Below are 19025 nucleotides of genomic sequence, written 5' to 3' on the forward strand. Positions count from 1 at the left end.
AGCAAGAGACCTTTCCCTACCCTTAGCACATTTCTCCTGGAAACTGAACAAGACTACATGTAGGATGCTAAAGAGACTAGCTTCTGTTTATGGACTAGGCATCTTGCTTGCCTGTTCCTGTCCACCTTACATACATAGTCACACACAGTGTGAATGTAAAAAGTGGGGGAAATTTAGCAGTCATTTTCCACAATTTTTACATTTTGCTGTTGATTTCTAAATGAGCTGCAAAACAATGAAAAATCCCAGCATCAATAAAGAGCAACTTGAGAGACCTAGGACAGATTTTAAGTAAATCTGCTGGACTTCCCTGTTGCTCATTAGTTAAATTAGACAGTACAAAGCCTGGTGCTCTTACCTGTGAGGTTAATGCATCTCTGGACTTCAGAAGAATTTGATCTAGCCAGTAGAAAAACATGTCCTGCTTTGAGTAGAGGAACAACACTCTTCCGCTGGCAAGAGGGGCTTAAGGTGTGTGGAGACAATATGGTGATGACTTTCAGTTAGAGGAACAAAGCTGCACTTGTAGGAACAGCTGGGCAGTGAAGGGAGACCTGGACTTGGACAGGTAGAGGGTGCAGACAATCTCCCTGTGCTTGGCTGCAGAAAAGCAAGTGTAGCAGACAGCTGAGTGGGCTGAGTACTAAATACCTACTGTTTTCATTCTGGATTTCTTTTTTCTAGTAGAATTGGACTGCTTTACCTCAAAGGATGATAGTTTGTGTTTGTGTTAGATGAGGATCAAATAGATAGATTAGGAAGAATTTTACTAACTTTTGATGTAGTTGCTCTGAAAACACTGGTGAATCTGGCACAGAAGATAAGTAGTCCTTGGGAGGCTTTGGTCTCAGCCTTTCCAAGCGAAAAGGTCAGACTTTCAGTTCTGGCCTCTGTGTGTTTAGCCTACACCCAAACAGATTGTTGTGTCTGCAGTTAATCCTGAGGAAAATCTATACGTACAAAGAAAACAGAGCCTTTAAAACCTAGGTCCCCTCACAAGTCTGCAGGGTTTTTACTGAATCTTACTACTAGTGACTTTATTCCAGGAGTGTCCAACCAACACTGCTCCGCAAGCTGCATGCTGAAAGCTCTGTATGGCTGAAAGCTACAAGGCACACATCACACAGCCCAGATTCCTGAGAAAAGGAGATGTCCGGAGCGGCTCCCAGGTGGCTCACAATGATGGTTCTCTCCGGCAAGCTGTCTACTGTGGCAGAAGATCCTCATTAGCCGATGTCTGCCCAGCCTTTCTGCCAGTCCAGGGACACAGTGCTGGCCTAGATACCTCTCTTGAACTGTCAGAAAGCCACGCATGACGAAAGGGGCCAGCCCCTGCTCCCTTTTCTCCTTGCTATTAAAATATCACAGGAAGTTTGAGAGAGATCTTTTCTTGTAATTTTCTTTTTTATCCACTCTGATGCTGTAGGATATAGTCTCCAAGTGTTGCTTGCAGAACACAGATTTATGATAAAAAATTTCTTGAAAGCTTGTAGGAGTCACATCCTTACATGATCAAATATAAATACATGAATATAGATGGTATTCTTTGCTTAAAAATGCTGATCATAATTTGAAAGATAACTCAGAAGAAAACAGCGCACAATTACAAGGGGAGAACGAAGGTGAAGAAATTGGAGGGCAAAAGGACCACAAGTCCAGGTGTTTTCCTGTTTGCTAATGCCAGGACTGGCCTGTGACTGAATTATAAGAGATATGTGAATGGAAGGCAAAAAATTCTATTAAAGGATGTTGTTAAAGTTTAGCAATCTTTTTAATTAAGCTAATGCTTTCTATCAGGAACCTTGTCAAAATACAGCTGTCTGTGCTCAGTGCTGGCTCCAGTATGGCATAGCTGCAACCTTGGGCAAGGCTGCTGCGAGAAGAGCTATGCAAAAGTGATGGGGGCTTCCTCCACTTTGCTCAAGAGCTGCTTTTAAACTCAGATGCTTGCTCTGGCTCCTTGGGATCTGCAGGTGAGCCTGTGCTTGGCCACATTTCCCACTGGCCTGCTTCTGGCTTTATCTTGCCTTTCTGCCTTCAGCTAGTCTGGTGGTCAGTGGGCTCCCTATAGACAAGAAGGGCCGTGAGGAGGATCCGGGGAACTACATGCCTGTCAGCCTGACCTCGGTACCAGGGAAAGTTATGGAGCAAATCATCATGGGTGAGATCACATGGCATGTGCGTGGCATCCAGGGGATCAGGCCCAGCCAGCTGGGTTCATGAAAGGCAGGTTGTGCTTGACCAACCTCATCCCTTTCTATGGGTGACCAGACTGGTAGACGAGAATAAGGCTGTTGATGTAATTACCTAGACTTCAGCAAAGCCTTTGACACGGTCTCTCACAGTATTCTTCTGGGGAAACTGGCTGTCCATAGCCTGGACAGGTGTACCCTTCTTTGGGTAAGAAACTGGCTAGAGGGCCGTGCCCAACGGGTAGTGGTCAATGGAGTTAAGTCCAGCTGGCGACCTGTTACAAGTGGTATCCCCCAGGGATTAGTACTGGGGCCTATTTTGTTTAATATCCTTATTGATGTTGTAGATGAGCAGATTGAGTGTACCCTCAGTAAGTTTGCAGATGACACCAAGTTGGGAGGTGGTGTTGATCTGCCTGAGAGTAGGGAGGCCCTTCAGAGGGATCTAGACAAGCTGGATCACTGGGCTGGGGTGAATTGAATGAGGTTCAACAAGACCAAGTGCTGGGTCCTGCACTTTGGCCACAACAAACCCATGCAGCACTACGGGCTTGGGGATGAGTGGCTGGATGACTGTGAAGAGGATTTGGGGGTGTTGGTTGGTGCTCGGCTGAACATGAGCCAACAGTGTGCCCAGGTGGCCAAGAGGGCCAACGGCATCCTGGCCTGCATTAGAAACAGTGTGGCCAGCAGGAGCAGGGAGGTGATCATCCTCCTGTACTCAGCACTGGTGAGGCCGCACCTCGAGTACTGTGTTCAGTTTTGGGCCCCTCACTACAAAGAAGACGTTGAGGCCCTAGAGCGTGTTCAGAGAAGGGCAACGAAACTGGTGAGGGGTCTGGAGCACAAGTCCTATGAGGAGCGGCTGAGGGAGCTGGGATTGTTTAATCTGGAGAAGAGGAGGCTCAGGGGAGACCTCATTGCACTCTACAACTTCCTGAAGGGAGGCTGTGGTGAGGAGGGGTTTGGCCTCTTCTCCCAGGCAATGAACAGGACCCAAGGAAATGGCTGCAAGTTGCACCAGAGGAGGTTTAGGTTGGACATGAGAAAGAACTTTTTCTCTCAGAGAGTGGTCAGGCACTGGAATGGCTGCACAGGGAGGTGGTGGAGTCAGGCAGTGTTCAGGAGGCGTTTGGATGAGGAGCCACGAGATCTGGTTTAGTGCTTGTGGTAGCAACGATACTGGGAGGACGGTTGGACTAGATGATCCTGCAGGTCATTTCCAACCTCATGATTCTATGATTCTGTGATTCTGTGATTCTATGATTCACTTGGCTGGTGCTGGCTGCTGTCATGGAATCTTTCCTGAGTACTGTGAGACAGTGCTCGCTCTTGGCCAGTCTCTCTCTTGCCTGCTTTCCTCTCCCTCAGCTCCTGGCTCATCTCCTGGGAGGAGCAGCCCACTGCTGCTGCTCCTTGGCACTTAAAACCTTTGGAGCCAGGTATCTTTACCTGTGGTAACAAGTCTCTTTTACTACTGCCTGCTGCAGCAGAAGAGCTATGTACTAATAAGTTCCCGTGAATATGCCTTGCTGAATCAGAAGAGCAGCTCATCTGCAGCAGGGAGAGCAGGAGGCACTTCTGTTGAAGAGTAGAAAGCACAAGCCTGCCTCCATTCAAGTCTATGGGACACAGACTCCTGGAAGGTGTCCCCAGGCATGCAGTTTAAGAGGGTAAGAGCCTGCTCTTCTAAACTGAAGAATACTGTGATCATGTCTAGAAATAAAGAGGCAGCCAGAGGAAAAAAGAAAGCATGTAAAAATGTAGAAAGTAAGATAAGGATGGCAGGGTTCATGAAGGAGATATAGAAGAAAAAACACTGTCATATTTTCTGCCCTTCTATCTTTATTTCAGCTCTCTTATCACTCCTAGTGTTGCACATTCTTTTTTCTTGCCCCTTCTACGTCTTTCTCCACTCCAGCTCTTTCTCTGGCAGAATATGATACACTGTAGCTTAAAAACTTGACACTCTTTTGAACTGCCAAGTTTAAAATTCTGAAGGCTTTGAGTAGTAATAACTGAAATACTTCATATTAGTGAAAGGTTAAAGCTAGGCTACCAGTTCTGAGTAGAATTGGAGAGAAAAATTAAAACTGCTCTGATCTGCTTGCTACTTAGTCCACAAACTTCAACAAACATACAGAGTCAATCTTTGCTGCTTCCCTTGGAAAAGAGGTGCAGGAAGAAGGCAGCGAGAGGGGCTTGAAGTGGGTGTTTGTAATGCTCAGTTTATTGGGTAAGGAGATTTGGGAGAAATCTCTGTATTTGGGCCTAGAATGCTGTTTTCTTGATCTCAGACAAGGTAGTTTTTGTTCTTCGTAGTGGTACATTTTGAGTAGTGGTGGTTACCTAGTGAATGTTGAGCAAATGAAGCACTGTTGCATTTTTTCCCTTCTTTTTTACTTGCCTGAGTGTACCTTACAGGTTCTGAAAGGTCAGTGAAATCATCTATATATGAATTCTTTCATGAGTAGGAAAAAATAACAAAGATGATGTCATTTTTTTTTCAGAACCAATGGTTTATCGACAGTGTCTTATGGAACAGGACTTTCTCCACTCTTCTTGGGAGTTTGGTAACTATCTTGTCCTTTTAGGACAGTTCTCCATAGCTTCATGTCAGAGAATAACCATACTGCTCTCCTTAATCACTAGATTGTGTCAGTCCAATTTAGCAGAAATTTAGATGTAGGTTTTTCTGTGTTTTTCCTTCCTTATTTATCCAGATATGTCTTTAAGCCAGTTCATTTTCTTATTATTCAGATGTCAACCAGCAAGTCACAAATCAATATCTGACCACATAATTTTTTTTGGTGAAGGCAATGAGGCATGCTTAAGGGGTTACAGGAAAAGAATGACAGAAAAGGGCACTTTTTAAAGTGAAGTTAACGCTCTGGAACTGGACAGATTGACATCAATCAATAAAGCACAAGGAGCTGCTCAACGGCTGTTGCTTAAGCCTCTTCTAGAATGACCATTTACAAGGGAAGGTCATTCAATTTTTGTGCCACTGGATGTCTCAATCCTGCCTTATGATACCTGCAAACACTTTCCTATGCAACTTCTCCAGTTCTCAAATTAACTGTTAACAAAATGGCTATTGGATCACTTTGGTATTTATTACCTCTGTGCTTCCCAGTTACTAGAATCTTGGAAATGTTCCTTTCTATACTACCATCCAAGTCATTACTGTGAATAATTAGAAAGCTGGGCTATACCCTACTGGTAACCTCTTTCCACCTTGAAATAATCCCATTTACTTCCACTGTTTGTTTCTTGCCCTTCAGCCAATTTTCAGTCTGTGTAGCCTGCCAGTTTTCTTCCTATTGTGTGAGTCTGCACCTTAGGCGCTAGTCTTCCATATGGAAATGTTTTCAGCAAATAAGAGCTGAACTTCTTGTATCCAGTCTCCCTCTAATCATAATGTGCTATACTATCACACTTATCTACTCAATATCCCTTCCCCATCCCCTCTTGGAAACATTTACTAAATTATTTCATTCTGGGGGACTGAAGTTGCCTCTCCATCCTCACCTTCCTGTTCTTGCTTGCAAAACACATCCCTGAGCACACTCTGAGCCCTTCCTGCAATTACCTGTGGGCAGAACTCCCTCCAGGTAGCTACCTGTGTGGATGTCGTGGGTTGAGGATGAGGTGTCTGCTCTCCATCTCTGTGTCAATCTCCGCAGGGGCACTAGTGTTGCACCATCAGTATTTTTGTGGGATAAATGGGGGGGGGGAATTTTGATTGTAAGGGAAATTTAATTAGATTTAAGGCTAATTAAATTCATTTTTTTCATATTAACATGTTCGCAAATATTATTGCATCTCGTTAGATTTCATTCTTCTATCCTTACCGAACAATATTCAGCAGTAGTTTCAGATTACAATAAGTTCATTATGAAGATAAGGTGGAATTAGTGTAGGAAGCTCAGCTGGTTGAAGGGGTCTGTGCTTTAATTACTGCAGAGGGTGTGCATATTAATTACAACACAAGTGATATTTACTGTACCTCAGGAACATATGACAGGGTAAAGATACTGACAGCACCAGCTAATAAACTCAGTATGATAATGAGGAGAAAAGACCATAAAAATAGAAGGAAATAAAATTATTCATAAAGTATATTGATCCCAAAGTAAAGACATTAAGCTCTGATGAAGGGCAACAAAAGGGAAGCTCCTCACTTTATCAAACAAATAACCAAAGTAGAGAAATGTTAGCAGAGAGACAGATTGTCATTATACTGGTCATGTGACTGTGCTCTGGAGAGAACATTTGAGCAGTAAAATATAAGATTTTTTTTTAATAAATCAGCAGAAAGCCGAGCCTTTACCTGCAGGATACCAGGTCACAATGGTTCTGATGAGCTGAGGGCTGGAAACATCAGAAAATAACATCTGAAGAAGAGTGGAACAGATCATTCTTTGCATGAGAAGGCATCATCAGCTATACGAAGAAACAACATGGCTAATTGGTTAGGGCTGCTATTATTGCTGCTGGTTTGTATGTTGGTGTGTTTTTTCCCCCCTAATACTAATTTTGAAGCAGTTGTTTAAAATAACTTTTGAGCCACTTTACACACAACCTCACGTTCAACAGGCCCTTAAGCATATACCAAATATAAAACACAATGGGAAGATCTTTGGCACGTCTGTCAGCTTCCCCATGATGGATGGTCCATCTCTCCTGGCTGGTCAAAATAGGAGATCTGCCAGACCTCCAAATTTCCCTGCTGGCACTTGTGTCTCAGATCACTGCTTGTCAGCAGCACACAGGTAAGCCTCAGGAGAGGCTTGTTGGGATGTCACACCATCAATGCAGATAGCACAGACCCAGCCTTTTGTTGCTCAGCTTCCTTGGGCCTGGTGCTGGTTGCATGCTTCCCTAGAACTTGTGCCAGGATGATTGCACTCTTCTGTCTCCTCTGCATTATCAACTAATACTGTGCAAGTGAGTTAAATAAAGAAGTGTAAATTATCTCTTCCAGGCATTACCTTCCTGTTTGAATTCCCACAGCTTAATATGTCTGCATTATATAACATCTGACCTAAGGCCTTAGCTGCCAAAATAGAGTAAGAACTTCACTGTTTGCATTTAATTATCATACATTCTCTCAGAATCATTTTGAAATGGCTGTTTCAAAAGATTTTGCCTAAATGAAATCAACAGGAGCAGTTTGGTACATAGTGCTGGACCAACTAGTTTAGTGTCTGTGAATAAGACAGGGACTATGCAGTGCATGGAAGTTTTACTGGGCATAATTCTTTTTACTATAGACATTGTGCTACAATGTGTTTTCCTCTAAGGAATTGTTCTAAGTTAGGTGACAGCGAGGTGAAGCTAGCAAGCAAGTCAGCCTGCTAGCCATTCATCTCTAAAGACCTATGTTCAAATCCCATTTACTGAAAGCTACATATGTCTACTGCTTTGTTGTCATCATAGCCTTGGCAGACATTTGTTACCAATCACAAAGCTCCTTCATGTTGGGCATATATGTCAATCTTTGCTTAATAAAGACACCTGGATTGAAACAACCACTCTTGGTCAGGATCTCTGTACTCCAGTGAAGCCTGAAGTGGATACCTGTTTCACTCAAAAGGATCTTTTCACTTTTTGGAGCTCAGTATTTTTTTTTTTTCCCTTCTTCTACCCTACAATTAAGAATTCACATTTCTTTTTCCTCATTCTTCTTGACAGGTCAAGGAAATAATGTAATACTTACATTTTCAGTGTACTGGTTAACATTAAATTCAAAAGAAAAAAAATGAAAAAAAAACCCTATTGTCCCTGGTGTTACGATAGTGCCCCTAAGTTAAATGCTTTGTATCCATCTTATGTTGAAGTAAGGTTTACTGGCTACTGCTGAAGATCCTAAATTTTCTGCTCTATTTTCGTTCTGTATTATTTCAGCTTTTCACATGGCTGTCTCTCTCAGTGGTGCAATGCAAGGGTGGAAATGATAACTTTTTTTAATTGCTTTTTTTAAGGTCAGTCACAGGTTGTGCGCCTTAGGCAAACTTAACCACACCTTCAATATCTGCGTCACTTGAATCTATAAAACAGATTGAAAGAACTGCAAGAACAGTTGGTATCTTGACATTTCAGGTACTTTTATCCAAATCCAGGAAGCACAAGAACATACAGTATTGAAAAATTATAATAAAAGTATATGACCATTTTCAAAGCTCCAATAAGCTCTGTTATATATCTGATTTGATTTTGGATAAATGTTTGGCTTGTTCTTTTTTTTGTTTGTTTAAGGGAATTTGCGTATCTCAAGTTGTAATTCAGTAAGCAAAAGAGTAATTCCTTTCCAGTGGCTGCTGTGAAATATGTCGGCGTTCTTGGTTCACCTCTCAATTTGTGTAGCAGTAAAATTCCTGCCTCTGTAGGCTCTTGTGCTTCCCTGCTTGACAGAGGGATTTGAGGCTTCATCTACTCTCTTACCCTTAGAGATGGTCCTTCCAAGATTAGGACTGAAGCAGATTTGAGGACGTTGGGGAAGCATATGTTTTTTCTGTGCATGCTTCATATCTCGCATTTCCTTAAATTACAGAATTTCTGGGCTCTGATTCAGTGCCTCTCAGTAACTCATTTATCAACAGATTTTTAAAAGAGGAAAAAAATATAGTAATGTTAACCTCTCTCCTAGTTGCTTCTGCAGTTGCTACTTGCAAGGAACAACAAGGAACGGCAAACACCCAGTGATGTCTTGATGTTTCTGGTGATGTAAACAAGAATTGCTAATCTAAATACTAATGCTTAAGGACTGATTATTTTAAAATGTTAATTAAAGATAGAATTTTAGACCTCTCCTTTTCTGCTCCACTCTAAATCCATTGTCTTCACTGGTGTTGTTCTTCACTCAGTCCTGTGAGGTGCTTAAGCGTATGAAGTCATATTTAACACATGTGCTTAATTAAGTAAATGTGCATACTAAGTGTTTCCCTAAATCATAGCCTTAAGCCCAGGAGAAATTATTGAGTAAATTTGCATGTTCTGTTAACTTAAAGCTAAGCATGGGCTTAAACGCTGAGATGAATTTAGTCTGGCCGCTGTCAGAAAGGGATTGGGACACTCAGCACATGTACGTATGCCACAGGCGTAAATAAGCACAGTTTTTGGGATGTAAAGCTTGATGGCATTTCCAGGATCATCAGAAACTCTGTTGATTTGTGCTTGCAGTCGGTGTGACTCTAAATTTTATTTTAAAGAGCTGATAAAGTAGGGTAGAAAAGGGTTTCAACATATTTAGCCTTTTGAGGATATTGCAGACCTCATAAGGAATCTTAGCAACTTCAGGCTAGATTCGGGTTTAACACCTGCTAAAAAGAGGAAACCAAACATAGGAATGAATTGCCCTTCCTTGCTTTTTTTACCCTCCTCTCCTCCCCTGTGGCCTGGATACTTCCTTTCTGCTTTCTGTGGGAGCTGACATAATATGCTGATTGCAGTACATTATTGTGGCTAATCAGTGTTTTACCACATCTTGAGGAATTCCAGGGCTAATCAGGCTGTGTAACCTGGCAAATGCAATGAAATTGCATACAACAAAATGCAGCTTCTTGGGCATGATTTTGTGTTGTGAATTAGCACTAACTCGAGAGTCAATGAAGTCAGCTCAATTAATATGGCTGCTCTGGAGGACAGCGCTAGTTGTCACTCAGAAAGGCAGAGGATACGGTGTGAGGGTGGTCAGGGGATAAATCATAAAGAGGAAAATATTTTAATGCCATCATATAAATCAATGGCATGTCCTTACCTTGAAAATCATGTTCCCTTTTGGTCACCTTATCTCAAAGACATAACAGAAATAGAACGGTCCAGAGAAGGGCAAAGAAAATGTGTGGAGCCATCTGAGAGCCTTTCATACAAGGCTACGTTAAAAAGGGCAGGATTATTATTTAGTTTGGAAAGAAGAAGAGCGGGAGGAAATGTGGAAGAAGCATATAAAATAATGAAGGGCATAGATCAGGCCAGTCTAGTGCTTCTCATTACGTTTCTCTGTAACAATGGAAAAAGAGAGGACTCAAAATAGAACAACAAGGGGCCAAAGAGCGATTCATTAAAGCTAGGGAACGCAGCCCAGCACATGGTCCGTGCAGTAAACGTATGCTGTAAACGTGTGGAACTCAGTGCTGCAGGACGAAGGAAGCCCAAACGATTTACTTTCATAAAGCCCAAACACAAAACTAGAAGTTTGATTTCTAATACTAGTGTTTTAGCTTGCACAGTCTTTCTTAACTTGGATTGAAGCAAGATCTGTTGTTACTCCTCGCTTGGGGATAAACGACTCAGCAGTTGGGCTGGGGGGATGCATTTCTCCCCATAGCATGGCATTGCCCAGGGAGGTACAGTAAGAGGCACCGTGCTGCACTTTGCTGCATTCAGCACTGGTTGCTCTCAGAGACAGGATCTGTGTTACGTGCCATGACGATCTGTAAATTATTGCCCCCTGGCAAACTATTTTATCAGCTAAGAATCCTCTGTGCAAAGAAGGGCTTCTTATGTCTCTTTAGGGTCTGGGATTTCCTTCTAGTCTCTGCTCCTCATTTTCTGCCTGTAGTCTTGTCAGAGTTAGAATTGCTTCTTGTGTTTCCCCTTTCTTATTTGCCTTTAGTCTCATGGTGACTACAGAATAAGAATCAATGTATAACATGAGCCTTTAAGAGCCTGAACATTATAAGACAAGCGTAATCATTAAATGATCCCCGCATTATTAATGCATTTTATTATGTGTCGTTTCCACTATGTCTGGCAATTTCACTTGATGTAAAATAAAAGCAATCAGAATGCTGAATAAATACAAATAATATGTTAAGGAACAGTAAAATGTTACTTGGGATATCCAAGACACCCTGGAAGATAGATACTGCACCTGAGCTAGCTCTGTGTTTAGTCACTGGTGCTCTTGTTCTCCACTTACTTTTCATTAATAAATATTACAAAAATTCACCAGGCTGCTTTGCTGTGATAAGAGACTTGTATTTAAACTTAGGTGTTCATTTTTTTCTTCTTCTTTTAAATCTCTTCTTAGATGAATTAAAATAATAGAATACAGTGAACAGGCTGAAAATCTTTCTTATTTAGGTACTCCCAGCTCCTTGCAAGTTTCCTGTCTTGTTTGGCAGAATGACTTTGTTGTCAGCAATGTATCTCTGATTTGTAAAATACAATTTCCTCTAAGGATATCTGAGTACACCCTCAGCTTCTGTTTAAATGCAACGTGGACACTTTCCTATGAAGTGAATTTGAGCTGAAGATGTCTGAGCAACGTACAGTAAAAAGCCTCACAAATATTTCTCATACTAAACTAAGAAGTACTGCATTTGAAATATTCAGTGACCTCGTCATGTTTGCTCTACCTACCTGAACAAGAGGTCATATCACATTAGCACGAGTACATGCAAACGCAGAATCTTCTGATTGTTTTTCTAAATATTCGCAGGGAATGAAATTCCTCACTGTGCTGAGGGCTGGCAGTGCTCAGCTATCAGCTGTTACCCTTGCTAGCCCTATGTGCAATATACAGCAAGTTTGTGCTGTCCGTATTTCACCCTATGTGACCTACATGGTCCACCCCCAAAGTGAAATCTTCCCTCTTCCTGAAAGCTGTCTCCTTCTTGCCTGTGGCTTGCAAGGGTTGTTCCATTGTTCACAGTCCCTGTGTTTGGCTCTTGTCTAGACCAATGCTAGCTCATCACAATACCCCTGTCAACACCGCGCTCTGTATGTGTTAACTGCACTATCTTGCTGTTGTCAAATGGCTGTGCTGTCATGTAGTGTTTAAATGTAAAAGATATAGGTGACAATGTGAAGCTGGAGATTCTCGCTGAAAATCTGGATTTTAAGTTGTCTGCAGCACAGAAGTTGAAAAGCTGAGACAGTTTTACAATAAATGCAAGCAGTTTAAGCAAGCTTGTAGCTATCAAGATGTGGATGTATGTTTTCCCTCTGAAATGCACTGCCTTTCAAGAACACAAGTGTGGCATTTAGGTGACACTGTGCTGCTCATCCACGTGCCCTTTCTGGGGCTGACTCTGCTTCTGTCTCCTCCTGTCTGCACACACTGTAACTCTCTGGGTCTGCAGTGACCCTGCCACAGGCTACAAGACCAGCGAGCTGCAGAGGAGTCTACACTTCTAGTGATGTAGGAAAAGATGACAATGAATAAAAAGCAGTGCTTTTTTCCACTTCTATCAGTTTCATTTCAGATCTGCTTTTTTTTTTTTTTTTTTTTTTTTTTTTCCTTCCCCCTCTTCTTCTATATGCCAGAATTCCCTTCTAAGCTTTACTTTTGATGATTTTCCCTGGTGTTTTTTGCCTGGCTGCTTGCTTCTAGGTTTTCGTATTTAGTCCAATAGCCATAGTTGTTTCCTGGTCTTTCCCCAGTTCTTACCCTTTTATATTTAAAAACCTTATATTTAAAAACCATCTGCATGTCTTTATAAACAGAGATATCACGAGTAGACCTCAGAGGATGATGAGGGAAGAAGTGGGACAACGACAACTGCTCACAGATTGTATGGTGGGCAAACTTCCTAACATCCAGTGTTTGTTGAGAATAATTCTGAGCTTCCGACTTAATCAGAAACAAAAAATCAGAGAGGAGAAAAAGCTGCTTTCCTTTCTCTTTCTGTTCCACTGAAACAAGGGAGGCAGCACAGACTGCAGCAGCCCTCAGAGAGGGGACTGGTGTCAGCAGAAGACTGATGGGTCACGGTGAAACACAGTGGTAATGAGGACGTTGGCTCCAAGAGACCGAGCTCCAGGATGCCCTGTTCATCCTGAAGAAAAAGCAAGCCAGAATTCGGCATTGTTAAAATGCTACAACCATTTCACAGCAAGAAAATGGAAAAAGGTTCACTTCTGTGTAAGCTTTGCCTTTGCTTTCCTTCTCAGCCATTTCTGTGGGACAGCAGAAATACAGACTGCCAGTTACCTGGTCAAGAAGGAGATCCAGAGCATCGTGGGCTCTGCCACACCTCAGTTCTCATTCTGCTCCTCCGAAAAGACAGACCTGGAAGAGTAGATGGGCCTTTCCAAAAGGAGTCCTGAAATGCATTCAGCCTGGGGTAAAGAGCATGGCTAGGCAGGCCTCCTTCTTGTTGTTCATCTTATTCATCCCTGCAGGCCTGATTATAGACATCTAAGAAGGCATTTCGCCTTAAACATGTGGCTGGTGCTATAATTTAGCCTTTGTGGAAAGGATAGAAAATGCTGTGACCCTGCAGAGCTGCTCACTTCTCCCCTATTCCTTGCTGTGATGCTAGCTTCAGCAGGAACTTTCTCCTGCTTGGATTTGACTTGGAAATCTGACTGGTCAGAACTTTTGGTTGCCCTGAGTTGGAGTACAGTCCCTAGCCAGTGCAAAATAGAAAGCAAACTTTTGTTAGTTTGTAGTCTGCGGTTCCTGACAGATTTAACTGGAAATACGTCTCTATGAACAACTAGGCAAAGTTCCTTGTCCGGACTGTGGCAGTGTGTCAGTAGGTATGTCCCAGCACCCTTTATGGCACTGCAGGAGTTTGATGCAGGGGGGCAATTTTCTCTATTGTTGTTTTTTTTTATTATTTAATCAGTTCCTATATCCCTTGAGAAATGACCACCTTTCCCTAAAAAAAAAAAAAAAAAAAAAACCAAACCTTGACACTTGCAATTAGTCATTACCTACTGTTGCTTGCCATTTGTTGGCAGATCAAACTGCAATCTGTTGCACTATGACAGATCAATTTCTGCAACCCACAAATTCATTACAGAGCAGAGCCAAAATGAAACAACTTTCTCTATCTCCTCTTCTATTCCAGGTAAGAAGATTCCCTGTCCCCTTAATGCTGCAGCCTCTGGTTAGCTGACATCCTTTAGTGGAAAGAGCAGACGGGAAGGAGAAGAGAGATGGGGAGAAATGAGCTTTTCTCAGCGTAGTGCCCTTAATCTGAGTACGTGCACAAGTTAATGTGAGATCAGCCCTCTTCCTGGAGCAACCTACTTCAGAGTCCTAAAATAGCATTTTGGTTACTGGATGCTGTATGAAATGCATCCATACATTTTTTTTTTCCTGAATTTGTCCTTGCATTGTAACCCTTATCTCCTGCCAAACGTTTGGTCAGAGGTGGGTGGGATGTTTTACATTGGATTGTTGGTTAAAAGACAAGAGGCTAACATGTGCTTCCTTTCAGAAAAGTGACGGCTGGCTGTTCTGTGAGAGCTGCCCTTCATCTCGCCTTCGTGTAAGAGGATGCCAGGGACCCGACAGTTGCACTGCAAAGTGTTATTCTTTTAGAAAACTCTACTCATCTTTGCATTACCTCCAACAGTGCTTAATTAAATAGCACTAATGGTTAGGACACAGAAGTAGGATAGAAGAATTTTTTCTTTTCTACTGCCTTTTGTAGCTTTTGTCACCTGACTTGGTAAGCCCACCTTCGGTGAAAAAATAGCACAGTGACATTTTCAAAACATGCGGTCCCTTGAGCCTGGAACCTAGCACAGACAAGAAAGCTCAGCTTGATTCCAACACTGCTTTGTGATGTGTACTCTTCTTTTTCAAGAGCTGGGCTGCAACAGCTGCTAAATACAGAGAAAGGGGGAAAAGGTTGCTATTATACAGAGTTTAGTTGTACAAAAAGCAGATGCTTTATATGGATTTTGTGTGCGAGCAAGCTTGGCTTTCCAAAGCATTCTGGGCTTGTTGCTTGTGCCACCTTCAGAGCTTTTGCATAGCGATAAGCAGCCACCAGATTATTTGCTGTCTTACTCAGTTCCCCGAACGGCTCAATCCCCCGTTACGCTTGGTGCCATCAGACCCTGCTGGGGTCACTGAGCATGGAGATTGGACAGCTTCTTGCAGGAAGCCCTTTGCTTTTCAAAGAAGGGAGGAAAAACGGGCAAACCGTCTCAGTGTTATAAAAGTGCAGCTTTGCATGGGGCTAGATTTATGGAAGCACTCATATTTCAGCATCTGAACGAGAGGCCAGCTTTTCTGAGCAGTGCTGGGAGCTGCTGCCAGTGGGAATAACAAAGAATTCCCCCGTGTTATTGTCGGGGATGGTGAAGGCAAGGAGATTTAATTAACCACACATAAATGAAACAATAGCAATAGGGAGGTTTCGGGACCTGATCTCAGCTGTTTCTTACCAGAGCGTTGTCCCATCAGTGTGGTGCCATGCCATAGGGGTAAGCCAGCCCCACCACTCTCTTCTGGGACTCATTTGAGATTCCACCATTGTTTCCCAAATGCAAAGCTGGATGCCTGGGCTAAACATTTTACAGCGAGGAGAAAGCAGTCGTTTTAGTGTTACCCCAGCATTTCTTTCCTTCTGTGAAGTCCCCACAGACTGTGTTTTCTCAAGTTACTTCACAGCCTCTGAATAAAGTGACCCACAACAGTATGCTGAGCACAGAGGGACACGAACCTCCTCTGTCTACAGTTTAGAAACTCCTCCCATCTTTCTGCGCCCTGATTGTTTCATCTCACGTGTGCATTGTACACGCTGATTTGCAGAGCAAATTGTCCAGAAACATCTACATAAGAACATGTAGAAACTTTCTGAGGCAGAAATTTCAGCCTGATGTTTGTGCCAGATAACACAAAGATTTAACTGCAGTCCCCAGTAAGAACTGAGAGGATAATAGTCTGTTTTTAAACACCTTTAGTCACTGCTGAGAAAGACACTTTTCCTTATATTTTCAAGAATAACACAAAACATCCCATTTGTGTCTTTTAAGGAAGTTATACTCAAAAAGGTGAATGTGTACTGAGGAAACTTTTGTAATTCCATGCATTAATTTGTTGATAATCATTTAGGAGTATTGATCTGGTAATGATGCTCAGCTTCTGAATTCCAGGATTAAAATAAAGTTGTGAAATCTGAAATGCATTCCATAGTAACTGGGTCTTGGATATGTGCAGAAATTCAGAGATACAGATGGGAATTGAGACTTTATCAAATTATTTGGCTTTCATTAGAGCTGAATAAATAGTAACTTGCAAAACCTAATTCCATCCAATTTCTTTGTTCTGGAAAATTACTACCTATGCTTCTGGCTTTCCTAGTTCCTGTATTCCTATGATGGCAAGTGCTTCCTCCCCTCAGAGCATTTTGTTTAAGCACTTAACCCTTTTTTTCCCCTTTCTCTTCCCTCCACAACACGAAGGCATTTCCAAAGAAGCGTGTTTGGAAACACGCAGTTATTGAATCAAATCCTGTACAACTCCTGTGCAACTCCTCTTCTTCAGAGTCCTTCATTTTCTGTGTCGCGCTGGGAGGAGGAGCTCATAGTTGTGTCTGAACAGAGCAGCTGCAGGATGATCTCGTTCGCTCACTCTAACTTCCAAAAGGTGCTGGAGTTCTGTGTTTGCACGCTGGTTGCCGAGGGCTGTGTGAGCCCTCACGCACAGAACTGGTTCTCTGCACCCAAGCACTGGCTCTGCTCCACCAGTGTGAGCTACAGCAGCAGACAAACAAGGGTAGAAAATATCCCTAGCATCACATACAGCGTAAAGAGTCTGTTTTTCCCCCTCATGTTATTCTTATTGTTTCATTTCCAGCCCTCTTGCTGGCGGCTGCCTTTGTGGCACTCGAGCTGTGATTAGCTGGGCGGGCCAGCAGCTTCCTCTGGAGCCAAAGCCAGCTGGGCGAGAAGACTGGCAACTGAGTTCTGTGCCGAGCGCTGCCTGCATCGCTGCCTTTGTCACCTCCAGAGCTCCCTGATGTGCCCAGCCTGCGTGGGCCGCGGTCCCGGAGCACCAGTCAGTGATCGGGAGTGAGAGCCCCCTCATTACTGCACACCGTGCTTGTTTTGACAGAGTCCCAACCTAAAAAGCTGCCTAATAGCCGAGAGGCTGGGAGAAGGGAGGAGGAGAGGGTCATCCACTTCTAATGCTGGAAACCCTGTGATAATCTGTTCCATGCATTCAAATGAAAATATGACTTCTTGGCAGAGAATAGCATTATAATGTAAAATCCCATATGCTGTTATACAGTATGTTGCAATCTGTTTTACTGCTGCCTCTATTCTAACGAGAGAATACTGCCAATAAAGCAATTGAAGATAACACTAATTGCTTATTTCTGTGATCCATAATTTTTATGGCCGCCTTATAGCTCTTTAGTCAAATAGATGTTTTTTGGCCTCTCGGATCTAGAACTCGTGTACTGTAGCGATTGAGACTGAAAATCTGCACGCTGGCCTGGGAGATTTTTCTAAGCTGATGAATAGTACTTGTGTGAAGGGGAAATAATTGAAAAGTGTTAAAGAAAATAGAAGTCTTAAATCAGTCATAACAGGTCGTAACACTGGATTTCATCAATATTTTCAATATAAATTGGGCTTTCTCAGTCCAGCTAGTTTCTTCAGATTAGGCTGTGGAGTGATCTGATGCTCTGGTTCTACAGAATAAAGCTCCCTTTTCAGAGCAGCAGCGGCTGTGTAGCATCAGTGCCACAGACAGAGCTGACACTGTTGCCACCTGAGGCCAGAGAAGTCCTGGTCTTTCTTCTTCAGAAAAGGGGCTAATCCTGTGAATGAGCAGCTCTCTCACATACGGTGTGGATCTTTCCACCTCCTTGTGGCTCCCATGTCATTTGAGTTCCTCCCCAGGACTGCAAATCAAAGATGAAATGCTGACCATAGAGCTTTGGAGAGAATGGCTGGATTCACAACCCAGCCCATCCCTGGAGGCATTCAAGGCCAGGCTGGATGTGGCTCTGGGCAGCCTGGTCTGGTGGTTAGCGGCCTTGCACATAGCAGGGGGTTGGAACTGGATGAGCTTTGAGGTCCTTTTCAACCCAGACCATTCTGTGATTCTATGATTCTATGATTCTGTGTGGGGCTTCCTTATGCTCAGATGGCCAACGAAGCCACAGATCTGGGTTTTCCCACATTGTGCTGAGGTTATGTAACAGCTTCTAAAGGCAAACCAAGGGAAATGCTGTGGTGTGGCCCAAAAAGGTCTCTTGGTTGCTATTAGGAAACTGAGCTCCCCTGTAACGAGAGGTTAGAAACCTCCTAAAAAGCCACATGCCCATCTGTGTGCTGCTCTGACATTCAGGGCACTTGCTTCATTCAAGGCAAGCATGTTTCATCTTCCCAGTGTGGAAGAAGAACAGGTGTGTACGGTATTGTTTGCTAAGCTTGAAGTGGCCCCTTGCTCAGCTGTTGTGGGGAGCACTGATGGGGCAGCTGGGTGCTGCTCCAGGGGCTCCTAGCAGAGCCATTTCCCATGTTTCATTGTGCTGGAGCTTGTGCTTTTGTACTGAGAGACTGTGACTGGCCATGTCCTTTGAGAGCTGTCAGTGTCCCTGTGGTTCTGCCTGACAGCAGGGAAAGGCAGTGCCTGTGGGTCCTGCCCAGTGTGCAAGGCCAGGTGCCCTGACTGGAAGCAGCAAGACAAGTACAGGTAGACTGCAGCTGCCTTTCATGGCATGGCACAGCATGGCACAGCATGTGACAGCAGGCAGCAGTCTCACAAACCGAGAGAAGGAACCTGCCAGGACCAGGTACAGCAGCATTTAGGATTCTTGGGAGCATGGGAGCATTCCTATGGGTTGGTTTCCCCTATAGTCTCAAAGCATAGTTAGTTTGGTTGCTATTAGGAGGTGCAAACTGTGCTCAGCCCTGTGCAGGCAGAGCAGCCAGGGCGATGCGTGCTGTGTTGGAGCTGGGCTGCCTTCAGCAGAGGCAGCAATACGAGGTGACTGAAGCACGGTGAGGGAAGCTACAAAAACAGACTTAATGCTGCTCTCTGCATTCTGTTGAAAGCACTTCTGGGTGATATTTGTGATTTCTCTGAAGCTATTCATTACCAGCATATCAGTGGTGTGCATTCAT

General features: G+C 43.3%; 1 long non-coding RNA gene across 2 annotated transcripts in view; it reads left to right on the forward strand.

The window, feature by feature from the left end:
• The window catches only part of LOC149918814 (uncharacterized), a 62674-nt gene extending 45434 nt beyond the window's left edge, over positions 1–17240 (forward strand). Inside the window, exons 6-8 of one of the 2 annotated variants that reach the window (XR_016464608.1) lie at positions 14000–14131; positions 14372–16662; positions 16744–17240. This is a non-coding gene — a long non-coding RNA (uncharacterized LOC149918814). Of the gene's footprint in view, positions 1–13999; positions 14132–14371 lie in introns of both variants that reach the window. The other variant, XR_016464607.1, reaches the window with a different exon arrangement.
• Positions 17241–19025: the final 1785 nt, after the last annotated feature.

The sequence above is a fragment of the Phasianus colchicus genome, chromosome 2 (assembly GCF_987193195.1).
Source record: "Phasianus colchicus chromosome 2, bPhaCol1.hap1.1, whole genome shotgun sequence".
NCBI classification, from domain to species: domain Eukaryota; kingdom Metazoa; phylum Chordata; class Aves; order Galliformes; family Phasianidae; genus Phasianus; species Phasianus colchicus.